This window comes from Podarcis erhardii (genome assembly GCF_964252035.2).
Source record: "Podarcis erhardii genome assembly, chromosome: 4".
NCBI classification, from domain to species: domain Eukaryota; kingdom Metazoa; phylum Chordata; class Lepidosauria; order Squamata; family Lacertidae; genus Podarcis; species Podarcis erhardii.
The window spans coordinates 48,945,147-48,960,945 of NC_138508.1; the positions used below are offsets into that span (position 1 = coordinate 48,945,147).

Below are 15,799 nucleotides of genomic sequence, written 5' to 3' on the forward strand. Positions count from 1 at the left end.
TCAGTGCAGAGACAGAACTTGCTGCTTATGGCTGAAAGGCACTGCATGCTCAAGAAAATACTTGCCCTTTCTTCTGTATCCAATTACAAATACTGTGCTTTAAAATTCATTTGTTTTAGGAAGCCAACTTCAGTTATCTTCTATTTCAGTTCTGTGTATCTACCTCTCCAGACAGTTCCATTATTTGATTGTGGAACAGAATATCTTTCCTTGAAATTGTGTTTACAGACTGTAAGCCATTCAGGGGAGATCATGTCTTGTCTCATATACTGTACAGCATCAGATAACATAGTTGATGAATACTTGATACTAATAGGTGCTGTTTTCTCCAGGACCTACCCTACCTTCCAACTTCTGGGGTACTAAAGCATGGCTTTTCCTCTTTCAGTAGGTCCATCCTGGCAGCTAAAATTCAGGACTAAATTTTCAGAACAATTGTGGGCCGGGTAGGGTACTGCCTTGTAGTATTTAATGGTTTAGGAACATGCCTCTTGAATAATTAAACCTTTCCACAAGTCGCTTCCACCTCACAGCGGGGGCGTGTTGCACTCTGGCCTCCTGGGCACACTTCCTCCAACCTCGGCATGGGCGGGACAACATCCCACATCACGGCAAAGTGTCCTAGCCACGTCATAGCACCGAGCGCCCAATCAGGAGGCTTGAGGGCGTGGCCGGGATGATTTAAACCCCAGCGCAACGCCATTTTGTTCCCTTTTGCCAACCTATCTATTACCTTCCCAAAAACTACCATTTTATGGTCACAGCTTCTTGAAAGGCATATATGGCAGGACAGTCATTGCCCAGCTGCCACAAATAAGGCTAGGAAAAAAATGGATCAGGCTGTGACACGGAAAGTGTTGGCCTTGAGTGGCCAGGCGATTTGCCACCCAGAAATTGTGCACAGCAATGAGGCCTTATATCGAATGGATGGCGTTCATCTTACCAATGGCATGATTGACATTTGGTTGGCTGATATCACTAAGGGCATAAAGTGTTGGTTGCAGGTGCGAGGGTAATGGCGGCGAGCTTAGGGTTCAATTGGCAGGCATTGGAATAGGGATGTGGGGGGAGGTGAGGTGTGGCCATCACCTGCCCCTCCATCCTCTAAGGTATTCCGTTAAAGGAATCTGGGGGTCTGGATCTTGTCTGAAGTCCACGGAGGGGCTAGGGCCATGCCACGACCCTAGTGAACCCACAGGATGCTCGAGTCGGTTCACGCCGGCAGGGCTCCCCCTTTGGGGTTTACTCTTAGCGGACTTCCAGTAAAGCGGGCCGGAAGTCAGATATAGTCTTGTTGCCAATGCGTAAGCCAATACATTCTGTAATCAATAAAGTTGTGGCCTAAATTACGCCCATTAACATTAATCTTATTACTGTGTCATCTTGTCTTTATTCTGGGGAGTGGTTTTCGGGAGCCTTGAGGCGCAAAGGAATATTCTTAAGAAATGAAAACCAAGTGTTGAATAAATGCCTGGAGAAGGGTAATTGCATACCCTAGGGCTGTCCTATTCTATAATAATAATAATAACAACAATAATTTTACTATTTATACCCTGCCCATCTGACTGGGTTGCCCCAGCCACTCTAGACAGCTTCCAACATGTATAAAAACATAATAAAACATTTAACATTACAAAACTTCCCCATACAGGGCTGCCTTCAGATGTCTTCTAAAGGTTGTATAGTTACTTATCTCCATACCCTGCCACATTTCTCTGATGAAAATGGAGACGTCCTAAGAAAAGGCGGGACATTCCAGGATCAAATCAGAAGCTGGGACAGCTTCTATAAATCTGGAAAAAGGGATACTTAGACGGTCTGGAACTGGCCTCTCCATGATTGTTCTTACCAGTGCACAGAGTCCGTGCACAGGGGAAATTGTATGTGCGTGATATCTGTCTGCACAATTCAATGTCTTTGAAAATTGTAGAGTGTAGATTGCATTGTTGTTGTTGTTGTTTAGTCGTTTAGTCGTGTCCGACTCTTTGTGACCCCATGGACCAGAGCACGCCAGGCATTCCTGTCTTCCACTGCCTCCCGTTGATTGCATAGACAGTCTAAATGCATAAGTTTGGTTGAACTTCTGAAGGTTGGGGGCTAGTGAGTGCAAGTCTGACACTTGTGTTCTGTCTGGTTGTCTTCTGATTAATTTAGTTTGATTGTCATCTGAAAAGGGCTATGACATCTTATGTATAAAGGGTATACAGGCTTGTAGCTTACAAATCTGTATAGAGAGTAAATAGTGGATGGTCAAGCTGCTGACTAATCTCAATAAATAATTAAAGATTTTGTCTTTCATTTAGCACCTAGTTTATTACATTATATTTTGACATACTCAAATTTTCACTGCAAATCTAATTTAGGGTTTCCTAAATTCTTTTAAAATTCAGAGTCTCAAAATTAGGTTGGGCAATAAGATGCATAATTCTGTAGCTGTGAACATTATTAATATTATTAATATTATTGTCTGAGGACAAACACTGGCTCCCTCAGCCTGAAAGTGAGATGAGCGCTGCAACCCCATAGTCACCTTTGACGGGACTTAACTGTCCAGGGGTCCTTTACCTTACCTTTACCTTATTAATATTATGCTATTATTATTATTAGTAGTAGTAGTACTCAAAGTCAAAAGCCCCTAGGTGACTTTGGAAACAGCAGTGCATCAGTTTCTTAAGTTTTTCACTTAGTGGTATAGTGTGCGTGTTCCAGAGTGAACAAAGGTATACATGGAAAATGATTATTCAGGATTCCAGTGTGAATCATTAGCAGCACATACCACATTTGTCAGTGGATTTTATTTTTATTTTTAAATTTAAAGCCCCTCCCCCTTTCCTACAAGGAACTCAGGGTAGCAAACATGGTTCTTCCTCATTTTGTCCTCATAACAACCCTATCAGATGGGTCAGTGCCTTATAGTCACATGTAAGGCACTTTGTCATCTCTTGTGCTTTACTTGGGGTGATCAGATGCTCCTCTCAGCATACTGTGAACTTGTTATCCAATCCATCAAGCAGTTTCTTCTCTAGAAGAGAATTAAGTGCATCGAGAAATCTGTATGAAAGGGACTCCCAGAAGCAGTGGCTTTTTAGTTTTCAAATTCAAAGTATATTTCTCAGTAAACATAATGCTCTAAGCATGCTGGTTACCTTGTAGAAAAGTTAGCAGCATACCAGGTAACAGCAGATAGTGCCAATGAGACAAATAAAACTTTGGCTTTACGGAGATGCTGCTTCCAACTAGATAGGCCATTTCACTGTTCTGCAAGTTTATTCGACCTTTTATGAACTTGTGTTCTGCTTCTGATATCTGGGCAAGAATGCCTGAAAATATTAGTTTTTCAAATTCCAGATTCCCTGCAGTCATTTTCATCGACAGGGAGTTGTCTGTGCAAGAGGTTACTTTCTTTTATGTGTGTGTATTTTTAAATACCAACAACATATTTAAAGGTACTTAAATATTAGAAAAATGAGCTCAGTTAAAAAGTAAAACAGTCCTGGAATAGGGTGCGTCATTGTGTTATCCAATATTCCTTATTATACAAATTTACTCTTTGTTCTGGTTGCTTTTGACTGAGCATTAGAATAGTATTGTGTTTATCTTGTTATCCTAATGTTTTGGCTGTGGTCTGGACCAACAAAGAAAGTTTACAATAAGTTTCAAAACTAGGGGAAAGGGAAAGGGGTCTAAAGGGCTAGTCTAGTTAGCTCCTTCAACTTCCTGAATCCGCTTCCTCCTGAGAAAACTGATCAAACAAATTGCTTGGTTGCCCACTTTCCAGCCCTCCTTGTGGCTCTGTGTTAAAAGTAGGAAACTGAGATGATTTTGCTATGGGTGGATATTAGGGTTGCTTTTTTCAAAAAGCTGCTATAGAAAGTACTTTCCTTTTGGGTTATTGACACTGTATTCTTAAACTTGAAAATGTTTTTGTCTGCTTGAGGACTTAGATTGTTTTGAATTCCTAAACGAAATGACCTGATCCTAAAATTCTTTGATTAATGTTTGGATCAATGTTTAGCTGTTTATTGGATTTTGCTCTTCTTCAATTACTGGGGTTACCTAGCCAGATGGGTGGGATCATCCTCATCATTATAGCACTCATCTTGGCAGTGTTAACATATTTATTCCTCCAGTGCAGGAGATTGGACTGGATGGCCCTCAGGGTCCCTTTCAGCTCTACAGTTCTATGATTCCATTTCAAATTTCAGATTTAAGTGCATTGGGAAAGAAAATATTGACAGTATTGAGAGTATTTTTTAAAAAAATACACATTTATGTCTGATTAGAATAGAATTACAGGTAAAAACATGCAGAACATGACTCAGATAAGAAACAGATTTGCTCCTTAATGTAATGTGTCCTTGCTGGAATTATCTTCATACCAAGTGCTGAACCCATATAAAACAGCAAGAGCATTTTATTACCTAGCTTGGATAAATAGAAAGAAATGTAAATCACTCTTAAATTGCAAGGAACTGTTTTTAAGTAAGTCAATCAAATCTAATTAAGAGAAAACTTAAGAAGTAGAATTAAGCAGTAGAATTTCTTAAATTATATTTATCCTAATTTTTAATTTAATTTCACGTTAGAAAAGTTACTGTATCTCTTTTTTTAAAAAATGCACATAAAATATTTTGTCCCTAAAGATCTTAAAAGTGATCACAAACATGATATATAGGAATATTTTGTTACTTGTTTCCCCTGAATAGTTAAAATAGGGGTGGTAGTGTGAGTACCCATAATTCTTCTTGTTTGGGTTTGGGTTAGTCTGCTTGCTTGCTTTTCTGTATTGTTGCACACCAGCCCAATCTCCAAGCAGTGCTAGATTCCAGGGTTTCCAGGCACTCACCCAGGGTTCAGTTTCCTCAGAATGTGAAACAGCGAAGACTGTGGTGTCCTTAGGATATATGGTTTATTTACACATAGCAACACCCCAAGAGGGCCTTCCTTCTCCCATAGCCACAGTCTTGGGTTCAAGCAGAAATCAAGCATGTCTCTCTTCCTTTCAGGCTTCTGCCTGCAGCCTGCTTCTAGCTCACACATCTCAACTCTGACCTTTGTCTTTCTAACCACCAACAAGGTCAGCAGGGGCACAAACTATAGGGAGATCTGGGAGCCTGAGCACCCACAAAAGAATTGCCACCATAAGTTGGGTTCCGAAACCTCGCGAGGCCTCAGAAAGCATCTCCGAGCACTTGCAAGACCTCCAAGTTCCCATGAGATCTCGGAACCTGACTTCCGGTACCACCGGAAGTCAGTTTCTGAAGCCGGGGGCATGCGTGACGTCATGACATCATGCTGCATGTGACGTCATGACATCACACACACTGGGCACCCATAAACAGGGGCCCAAGTTGGCTCCCCTGCAGGTGAGGGAGGGGGGCCATGCACTTGGCCTCTGACACAGAGTCCACTTTAGTTCCTTTGTTACCTTAATGATTGATACTTTGGGAGCCATTATCAAGAAACCTGTCTGCCTCTTGCAGCAATTGAGTCCTGTTGAATCCAGGAATTGGAAGAGACTCAGGCATACAGACCCCCCCCCAAAAAAATAGCATTTCTCTTTGTTTCAGGTTCTAGTCCCTGTGTGTGTACATAGGTCAAATCTGTAACAATAATACTTAAAATACGTAATGTGAAAAGAAAACAAAAGCACTAAAATTAATAAATCTAATAAATATAGTACATAGGCAGTGAATACAGTAAAATGGACATCAGATCCCATAGAAATTTAAAAGTACAATAGAATTACAGTAAACAAAACAGAAACAGCGTCATAGATTTCAGCAGACCAGTTAAAATCATAAAAAATCAAAAGTGAACAAAAAGGTTTTCACATCCTGTTTAAAGGCTTGAATATGGAGAGGTGGTCTTTCACCTTTGGTACCGAGTTCGAGAAACATTGTTAAAAGTTATTAAAATAAATGGAATATAAGAGTGGGGAAAGGGGGATATAACAAAAAGAGAATTGAAGGAGTAGTAAATATAACAAATAAAAAGATGTAAGAATGACTGGGGCAGGGATGTGAAGAAATAATAATTACTTTCCCCATAATTTAGGTAACAGTGAAATCTGTTCTGCATATCTAAGAATTGTGAGACTTTTGTTTTTTGAACCACACACCCAAACCCAGTACGTGGGAAATCACTTTTGAAAACAAAGAGCATTTTAAGAAGGGTTTGTGATAATGGCATTGGAATCAGAACAAACAAGCCCAAATGTTACACTGGGTGTGTACCAGATGTAAGAAGACCTTAATGTAACTATTTAGCTCTCACCCTATGCCCAGGATACAATAACCAAAGTTATTTTGACTTGGGAACCAGCATTATAACTTAAATTTTAATTTCCTTCAAGTATTTACAATACAATGCTTTAAACTTTTCCATTTGTGCCTTTCATGAAAGGTAAAGTTTTTAATGTTTGGTAGAAGTGTAACGAGAAGAGAATATTTATGTGGTTTTTCTCATTTGATTTTTAAAAAATCTGTGACCTATTTTTGAATGGGTGAAACAGCTGGATGACAGCAAGAGAAAGTTGGCTGGGAATTTCGACTCCTTTAGAAACAGTACAAGCAAGAATTTGGTCCTGATTTCACAGAATATTAAGCTTTAGAAAACTAGGACCTTGGATTTTTGCCTGCATTTGTTTGTATGTGCTTAAATCCTGCATGATGGGGCTTGTATGTATCTCCTAGGGTTGCCATATTTCAAAAAGTGGAAATTTGTTTTTTGACTTACCTTGAGCAATTTGAAGGAAATCAGCAAAACCAACACCACTGACCTTGCTTGCCATGTGTCTGGATTTTCCCGGCCACTTTTTTTTGGGCCGATTTCCACCCAGATGCTGCTTCCACCTGCAGTATTCTGCATACGTCAGGGAAATTCCAGACATATGGCAACCCTATTTTAGGTACACTGTTTGTGCTGTGGAATTATTTTTCACATTTCTGTGAGAAACTAAGCTTAACCTTTGGTATTAAGGGCTATTTGTCAGTTCATTATTGCCATTTATCTTTTTTTTTCCTTTTTCTGTGTTGTCAGGACCTAAGTACACATCATCTTAATTTTGTGATCAACAATGGCATTGTGATACACCCACACACCCACACCAGGCCTTGGTGGGGGAAGGTTGTCCTTGAATATGCTGGGGGTGGGGGGTGGTTTGCTGTTCTCTGGGGGGAGAAGTTTAAGTTTTCCCTCCATTGTCATGAAATTGGTGAACCCCCTACCCCCGATGTGGCAATTAGCATTGGGTTAAACCTTCCACTGGCATCAGTGGAAGAGACTGCCTTAGGAAGTGGTGAGTTCTCGTTTGCTGGAGGTCTTCAAACTGAGCCTGGACAGAAATCTGCATTGAGCAGGTGGCAGAACTTAGAAGATGTTGCAGCCAATATCAATATTCAGTTTTGAAAACCAGATCAGCTGGAATGATGATAAACAGTGGTTTACAACACCAAACTAGCATCTAGGAACCCCAGACATATTTTTGTACTAATAAGGAGATTGGATATTAACCTCGGTGAACAGAACTGGTTCAGAAGCACCTTTTTGTGGGTGGATCTAAAACACAAGGCTATTGTTCATATCCTTCCTGTTAGTGCCTCAAAGAGTCTACCTTGGAATGAATTGAATAGTAGGGCTCATTCTTCAATGCTGGAACTTTTGTATCCCATCAGTGTGATGTGCCATTTGGGTCTGCTGGGTTTATACCCAGGTACATGATGCTAATTCTTCCAGAAAAAATAACAAAAGGCCATATGAATGGACTGGTAGTTTATGTCACCAGCACTAACCACTAATCCTTGAAGCATATGACCTTTCAAGTATCTTCCAGTTGTATGAATTATGATGATCAGTTATTGCTTTTCAATCAATTTAATATCAGGCTTAGTTAATCAGTTCTCCTCTCTCCACATCTGACCTCAGTATAGTTGAAAGTAATTTATCACCAGCGATACCACACCATTCATTCTTCTCCCCCTCAACCTAGTGATTTGTTCATTTAGCCCTTTCAAGAAATTCTTCTTTTTAATCAAAATCATTAACAGAATCTTTTTACCATCTTGGATCCATTTTTCTGCCTTTTGGCTTATTTGGAAGTTATACAACTGAACTGTTTTTCAAGTTGTTTTCTTTAAAGAGAATCTGGTCTTCAAATTTAGCCAAAGTGTTGTAAAAGCTATTGACAATGCAATAAATTAAAAGGTGTATTTTTTTTTCTTAATTCAGTGCCATGTATAAATGCAGTACAGTCTATATTATAATATTTGCACTATCTTGATTCTCGAATTGAATCTGTTCCAGGAGTCTGTTTGACTCCTGAAACCATTCAAAAACCAAGGCATGGCTTCCTATTGGCTGTAGGAGCTTCCTGCACTCAAGAACACTTACTTCCGGGTTTGCTGCATTCGGGAGCTGACTTGTTGGGGAGCCAAGCCATTCAAGTACCAAGGTACCACTGTATGTGTATGTTTTAAGCAGTGACAGCATATGATTATTATTTTTTTATAAATTTAAAACTCTTGTCTATATTACTTCTCAAGGCTTACTGATTGACTTCTGCACTACAGCCGGAGGACAGGGCCTCCTTAATGCTGGGAATTCCATCCTTGGTGTATGGTCTTTCTGTTGTGAATATGGAGAGAACTGGTTTCTCTATATACCTGTTGTACCTCATCCCATAGCTTGTGTAAGGAAATGCATGGCTGTAATTATACACAGAATTATAGCTGTTACTAATCATACTAACAGCATTCTCTGTTCTCTGGGTGCCTATCTTTATGTGGCCACAGTGGCACCATCCATACACCAAAGGAAAGTATTGGCAGGCCGAGGTAGAACCTCAAGGTTTGTAGAGGTGGATAGCTCAGTCGGTAAGAGTGTGGTGTTGAAAATGCCAAGGTTGCAGGTTTGATCCCCATAAGGGACAGCTGCATATTCCTGTATTGCAGGGGGTTGGACTAGATGATCCTCGATGATTCTATGAGAAGCAGCAACAAAGAAAGAAAGAAAGAAAGGAAGGAAGGAAGGAAGGAAGGAAGGAAGGAAGAAAAGAAAAGAGAAAGAAAGAAGATGGACCTAAGGCTAGGTGTCTGAAAACCCAATACAGCCCAGTGAAGACAGAGCATGATAAATGACCATGGGATGCTGAATAATTGTTGGGGAGAGGGAACCAGGATGCCTGGTGGGTGAACAAATTTAACAGATGATCCTGAGACTCCACGCTGCAACATTTTGCTGCAGATTCCCCTTGTATTAATATGAAGTTTTCAAAAATTAAGCATTTTCCCGTATTAGTGAAATCACATGATAAAATAACATCAGGCTGACTCCTACCATTTTAAAATATATATTTTGGTAATCTCACAACCATATATTCTGGAGATTTGTAGCAGTGTGGAGGAAAGTGGCTGGTAGTATCCATGTGAAATGCTGTGCACACTAATGGGTTGCCCCGCAGGACAATCGCCTTGTAGATACAATTTCCAACAGACCCGTGAAGCAGGTCTTAGTTGATATGTCTGCAAATTCCCTCGAGATATCAAGCCTCTCAACATGTGCAAACAGAACCAGTCATTGGAAGAGAAGTGTATCAATCACTTCAGAAAAGTCTGACTATGCCTTTTAGTATCGGTGGGAATTCAAAAAGGTCAATAAGCTCAAGGCCAGAATGTCATGGCACACATACAAAAAGAAAATAGATATTCCCCATATTAGTTAAGAACATTGGGTGAGGGGGGAGAGAGTAGAGAAGGTGTATATTATGAAAGAAAATGCTGGATTTGATCCGCACTTAATGTGTTCGGCCTTCTACATCAAGTGGTGAAAACAATTGCATAGCTTTACTCACATCTGCTGTTTAAAACCACCATTTTCTTTTCAGTTTCCTCCTTCCCCGCTTTACACAAATTTCTGTTTTCATAAACCACTGCTTTTCACCTGTCCATGTCTCCCCTTTCTTGCTCCTATGCCATGACCACAGCGGATATGTAGCTGTCCTTTTCTTTTGCTCTTTTTCCCTACCCCTTCCCGACTTCATGGAAATTAAAGATTGTGATGAGGCACTACAAATCCTCCACTGGGAGCTGTGCTATAACAACCTTGCATTTTCCTCTATATATGGGAAGACAGAGATGGGAGAACTTTTAGCTCACCCGGCTTTGTTGGACTCCAACTCCCGTCAACCCCAGCCAGAACAGCAAGAGAGCTTATGGGAGTAGCAGTCTATCTGAAGGGCTCAGAGTTCCCCATCCTTGATTTAATAAATATCATGTTATCTTGGTTATTCCATACCCTCCAACATTTTTCCGGTGAAAATAGGAGCATCTTAAGGAAAAGCGGGACATTCTGGGATCAAATCAGAAACCAGGACTGCATCTGTAAATCCGGGACTGTCCCTGGAAAATGGGGACACTTGGATGGTCTGTATCCTATTCTTTTAGGATTGTAGATGACTAGCATAAATTTCAAAAATGCAATGTAAATGAACTTAGGCTGATGATACATTGCTTCTTTATTTTATTATTTTATTTTATTGTATTTAAACATTAATTTTGTAAATACAGGGATGGCTTCTAGTCCTTCTGTGGCATTACATGCTTCTCTTTAGGAGCAAGTAGGTGACTGATTCATGGATGTGTCATGTAGCATCTAATGGCATTCTGATGGCTCCCTTCCCCCTTCCCCTGCCTACTGATGTTTGCTTTAAGAAAAGAAAGGTTCTTAAGAACAGTTTTGAATTGCCAACAAGTTTATGGACTTGCTTTTTTGTTTTGGAAATTAACTACTTTAATTACCTGCCTTGTCTGCTAGACTATTACTTGCCTTGTCTGCTGTGTTTATGGCCTTGCCATTTTCCTTCTATGGGCCACTTTAATTATCTTTGTTTGCTCAAGAATGAGAATAAGATTTACAATGAAGGATCTGTGCCTGTTTCCATTGTGGTGGGATCCTGTGAAAGGGCCTCCCAGTCAAAATCATGCTGTGGTTTAATTGAAGACAAAAGCATATCTCTGGACTTTCATTAAAAGCTGTGTATCAGTTTCAGGGAGACTGTGAGTTAGAGATACCGCAGTATGTTTATTTTAGGATACTGTATAATCTCACCTTCCCCCAACCCCATTTTGTTGCTGTTATTTCCCGCCCCTTTTATCCTGAAGAGGCCAGCGTAAGAGTTTAACAAAGCACTTTATTGACAGGATAAGTAAAATGAAGAATCAAAGAGGCACCCTTAATGACCTTTTGTGGATATAAATCATTAATGCTATGTGTTGTTGCTAACATCCTGCATGGGTCATAAAAAAAAACCCGGTTGGCCCTGCACAATGCAAGCAGAGGTGTTGGTTCTGAATAAAAATTTCCATTGCAAGCAGAAATGTTTTCCCACCTTTGATTTTTCTTCCTCTTTGGATTTTTGTATGTCCCCTCTGCCAAATTTCCCATTGAGTGTGAACCAAAACAAACAAGCCAAGTATTTTGTTTTCAAAGTCCCCTTAAAAACAAATGATCATGAATTACATTGCTTATTTTGATTTCTGCATGTCTTTTCAAGGCTTTCTTTTATTTTAATTTTTAGGGAAAGACATTGTTAGGTATGTTTTTATCTCATGAAAAGCTGTAATTTGAGAGATTCAGTAAATCAAGAACAGACAGTTTAATGTCTGTAGAGCATGTCTAGCCTGCCAGCCATTTCTTCATACCTCACACGACCTCTCTTTGGCAAATCAAATCTGGTAGACATTAGGAGACCCATGAATCTAACATGGCTGACCCCTATTCTGAATATGTTACACAGTGTGGCAATATTCAGAAAACAGCAAGGTGCTTCATAGTAGAGATCAGTTTAACCATCGTAAGAAGAACACTCCTGGATGAAACCAATGGTTCATCCAGTCCAGAATTCTAAGCAGCGTCCAAACAGATGCCCCCAGAAACTGCACCCGCAAACCTCAAAGGAACCCACAGTTATTTGCCACCACAGTTATGTGTTCAGTGGACCATAGTTTCTTAATGCGGAAATTCCACTCTGGGCCAAACTACATGTAACAGTGAACGTACCACTTGTAGTTGTTGAAATAAATTGGGTCCTCCCTTAAAGAGGGCACATATTGCGGTGAGACCTGGAAACCGACACCCTGTGTTGTGGGTAGGTACGATTGGTCAGCCACAACACCCGATTGGTAGGTCCCTCATAGCTGGGTGCAATCTGGCCAATGGGACGCAGTCCAAATGGTTTGAGGGACCTATATATACCTATGCATGTGACCCAGAGCTTCCTCTTTCGGCCCGTGCATTTGGAACACCCGCCCATCTCTCCCTATTTTTAGGGCTTTGCACTTGACCTTGCTATGCCGTCGTGTGTTGTCTGTCATTGAGGCAGGGGCACGGCAGGAATTTTTCCCACTTGGCTGATTGGCTGGTGCCATTTGGGTTTTGCCTGCTGTGTAGCAAATTGTCACAACTTGTAAGGTTGCAGATAGGCTCTGGTTCAGGTGATAGGGATGGGAGAATGCTCTCGCCATCCCTATGTGAAGGGTATTCCATTAAAGGAATCCAAGGACTCGATGGTTTGGTTAACCCATGAGAGGGGGTTGTGCCAGTGCCTGAGTCCACGGGGACATTTGGGTGGCGGAGATAGCCTGTTCCAGTTTTCCGCTTATCCAGGTGTTCACCCTCGGCTGACCTATGCTGGAACCCGGGGTCAGCACTACCTGCATGGCAGGGAGCTAGTCGAATCAGAGCCTATGCAACCATTCACTTTCTGTAATCAATAAACTTGTGGCCTAAATTCTGCCAAAAACCAAAACCAAAATTTGAGTCAAGTGTGAATTTATTTAGAGGAGAGCTTTCTGGGCCTGAAGACGCAAAAATCGGTAGATTAGCAGGCGTGGGGAAAGCCATCAGGATTGGGTTAATGGCATGCAGGAAGGGCAGAGCTAGCCGATTCCCAGCCCACTCACAGTTACTACCTTGGCGGCATTAAGTCTCAGGATACATGCTCCTGTTGGTGCCAGTAGGAGCCATATTTGTCTAACCCTTAAGTAGGTTGGTGGTTATCACAGCATCTTGTGGTAATGAATATAAAAACATGTTATATTCTGTCATCGAATTCCACTTTCGGCAATATGGATATAATTATTGTTTGCATAAGACCATTTGAATGCTTGCAGCTATGAATATAAGAACATATTGCAAATAATATCCCATCAGTTTGGAGTCAGATTCCAAATTCAGAATTATGCATATCATGATTGTTAGTTTCCATGAGATAATTTGAATGCTTAGTTTTTATTACTGTAAATTGCAGGGGGTGGGGCACGCGTTATCTACATTTTGTTTTTGTGTATCAGATCAGGATATTTTTTTATAATGGCCAAATGAGAAAATTGATGTAGTGACTTTAGAATTATCTCTGATCCTATGTTGTTTGAGCATAGAAATAATAGCTGTTTACTGTGAATAATCTTTGCTCAGAAGAGAGGCCCAAGAATAGGCTAACGTGAGGAATGAATTACTCTTTCTTTCTACACAGCATGATCAGGTCAGGGTTGAGGGCAGAGAGGTTGGAGGGTGGTTGTGAATGCAAAACTTGGCATATGAACAAATAAAGGACTTAATGTTTCATGGCCCTAAGTATGTTGGCTTTTACAGGCGTGGTATCACTGATATTTTTAATGGAAGTAATCGCTTGAGCTTTAAAGCCAGCCTTTTATTGAAGTCTTGAAAATAGATATCCAAACAAAAATCCAATAAAATTAGCAACCTTTGAATCAAGCTTAGAAACGTGTGTGGATTTTTAACTGGTTTTTATTACCTTCATTTTCTAGGTCTTCGGGGATTTTCACCATGTAGCTGGCAATACAGAGTTTTTATTTAACCATCAGGCGTACTGCACAAATGGTAAGTTGTTTTGGCACAGCACGGTTATTACTGTGTAACTCAATGAATATTTGCAGTACTTGCATTCGTTGCCCAATGTTTTCCTGACAAATATGTAGAAAATTACAAAGTTCCTTATTTGAATTATTTACTTACCTATTACATATTTGTGTGTGTGTGTACCAGCCCTTTAAGGAGCTCCTAGTGACATACACTTGAATTATCCCATTTTATCCTCACAGCAATCATGTGAAGTAAGTTAGATTGGTGTGTGGGGTTGGCCCTACTTTTAGGCAAAGTGAGGTTTCCCTCTTAGGCAGCGGCTTTTGGATATCATGAGATGGAAGAAAATCAATTATTATTTATTATTGTGGCATATTTGTTCCCAGCGAGGTATTCTGGAAAGTGTTTTTGCCTCAGGCTCCAAAATAACTTGTCCAGCCTTGGGTCCTGTGCACTTTGACTGGGATTTGTTTGTATGTCAATTGCTGTCCTGCCTCAAGCAGAAAATATATGACTTGCCCAAGGTCACACAGTGAGCATCCCTGGGAATTGAGGTTTAAGCCCATGCCTCTCTGTTCCAAATCCAGCGTTCTAACCACTGTGAAACCCTCCCTCTTTCCAGGCTATCATTGCTGTTGAGGTTTATTTTGTGATGAAAAAGCTTATTTGGAGCAGAATTTCTAGGCCTTGGGTATTTTTAACTGGTTTCAGCAAGAATTTCTAGGCCTTGGGTATTTTTGATTTCAGCAAGGCATTTGACAAGGTGCCCCATGATATTCTTGTAAAGAAGCTGGTAAAATGCGGACTTGACTATGCTATCACTCAGTGGATTTGTAACTGGCTGACTGACCGAACCCAAAGGGTGCTCATCAATGGTTCCTCTTCATCCTGGAGAAGAGTGACTAGTGGGGTGCCACAGGGTTCTGTCTTGGGCCCGGTCTTATTCAACATCTTTATCAACAACTTGGATGATGGACTCAAGGGCATCCTGATCAAATTTGCAGATGACACCAAACTGGGAGGGGTGGCTAACACCCCAGAGGACAGGATCACACTTCAAAACGACCTTGACAGATTAGAGAACTGGGCCAAAACAAACAAGATGAATTTTAACAGGGAGAAATGTAAAGTATTGCACTTGGGCAAAAAAAATGAGAGGCACAAATACAAGATGGGTGACACCTGGCTTAAGAGCAGTACATGTGAAAAGGATCTAGGAGTCTTGGTTGACCACAAACTTGACATGAGCCAACAGTGTGACGTGGCAGCTAAAAAAGCCAATGCAATTCTGGGCTGCATCAATAGGAGTATAGCATCTAGATCAAGGGAAGTAATAGTGCCACTGTATTCTGCTCTGGTCAGACCTCACCTGGAGTACTGTGTCCAGTTCTGGGCACCACAGTTCAAGAAGGACACTGACAAACTGGAACGTGTCCAGAGGAGGGCAACCAAAATGGTCAAAGGCCTGGAAACGATGCCTTATGAGGAACGCCTAAAGGAGCTGGGCATGTTTAGCCTGGAGAAGAGGAGGTTAAGGGGTGATATGATAGCCATGTTCAAATATATAAAAGGATGTCACATAGAGGAGGGTGAAAGGTTGTTTTCTGCTGCTCCAGAGAAGCGGACACGGAGCAATGGTTCCAAACTACAAGAAAAAAGATTCCACCTAAACATTAGGAGGAACTTCCTGACAGTAAGAGCTGTTCGACAGTGGAATTTGCTGCCAAGGAGTGTGGTGGAGTCTCCTTCTTTGGAGGTCTTTAAGCAGAGGCTTGACGACCATATGTCAGGAGTACTCTGATGGCGTTTCCTGCTTGGCAGGGGGTTGGACTCGATGGCCCTTGTGGTCTCTTCCAACTCTATGATTCTATGATTCTATGATTCTATGATTTTAGGCACTCACTTAGGCTTTTATATG

General features: G+C 40.9%; 1 long non-coding RNA gene across 15 annotated transcripts in view; it reads left to right on the forward strand.

Moving 5' to 3' along the window:
- Nucleotides 1-15,799, forward strand: part of LOC309340036 — a 241,717-nt gene that overhangs the window by 84,066 nt on the left and 141,852 nt on the right. For all 15 annotated transcript variants that reach the window (XR_014155733.1, XR_014155734.1, XR_014155735.1 and 12 more), the window contains one exon: nt 13,827-13,899. This is a non-coding gene — a long non-coding RNA (uncharacterized lncRNA). The remainder of the gene's footprint in view (nt 1-13,826; nt 13,900-15,799) is intronic.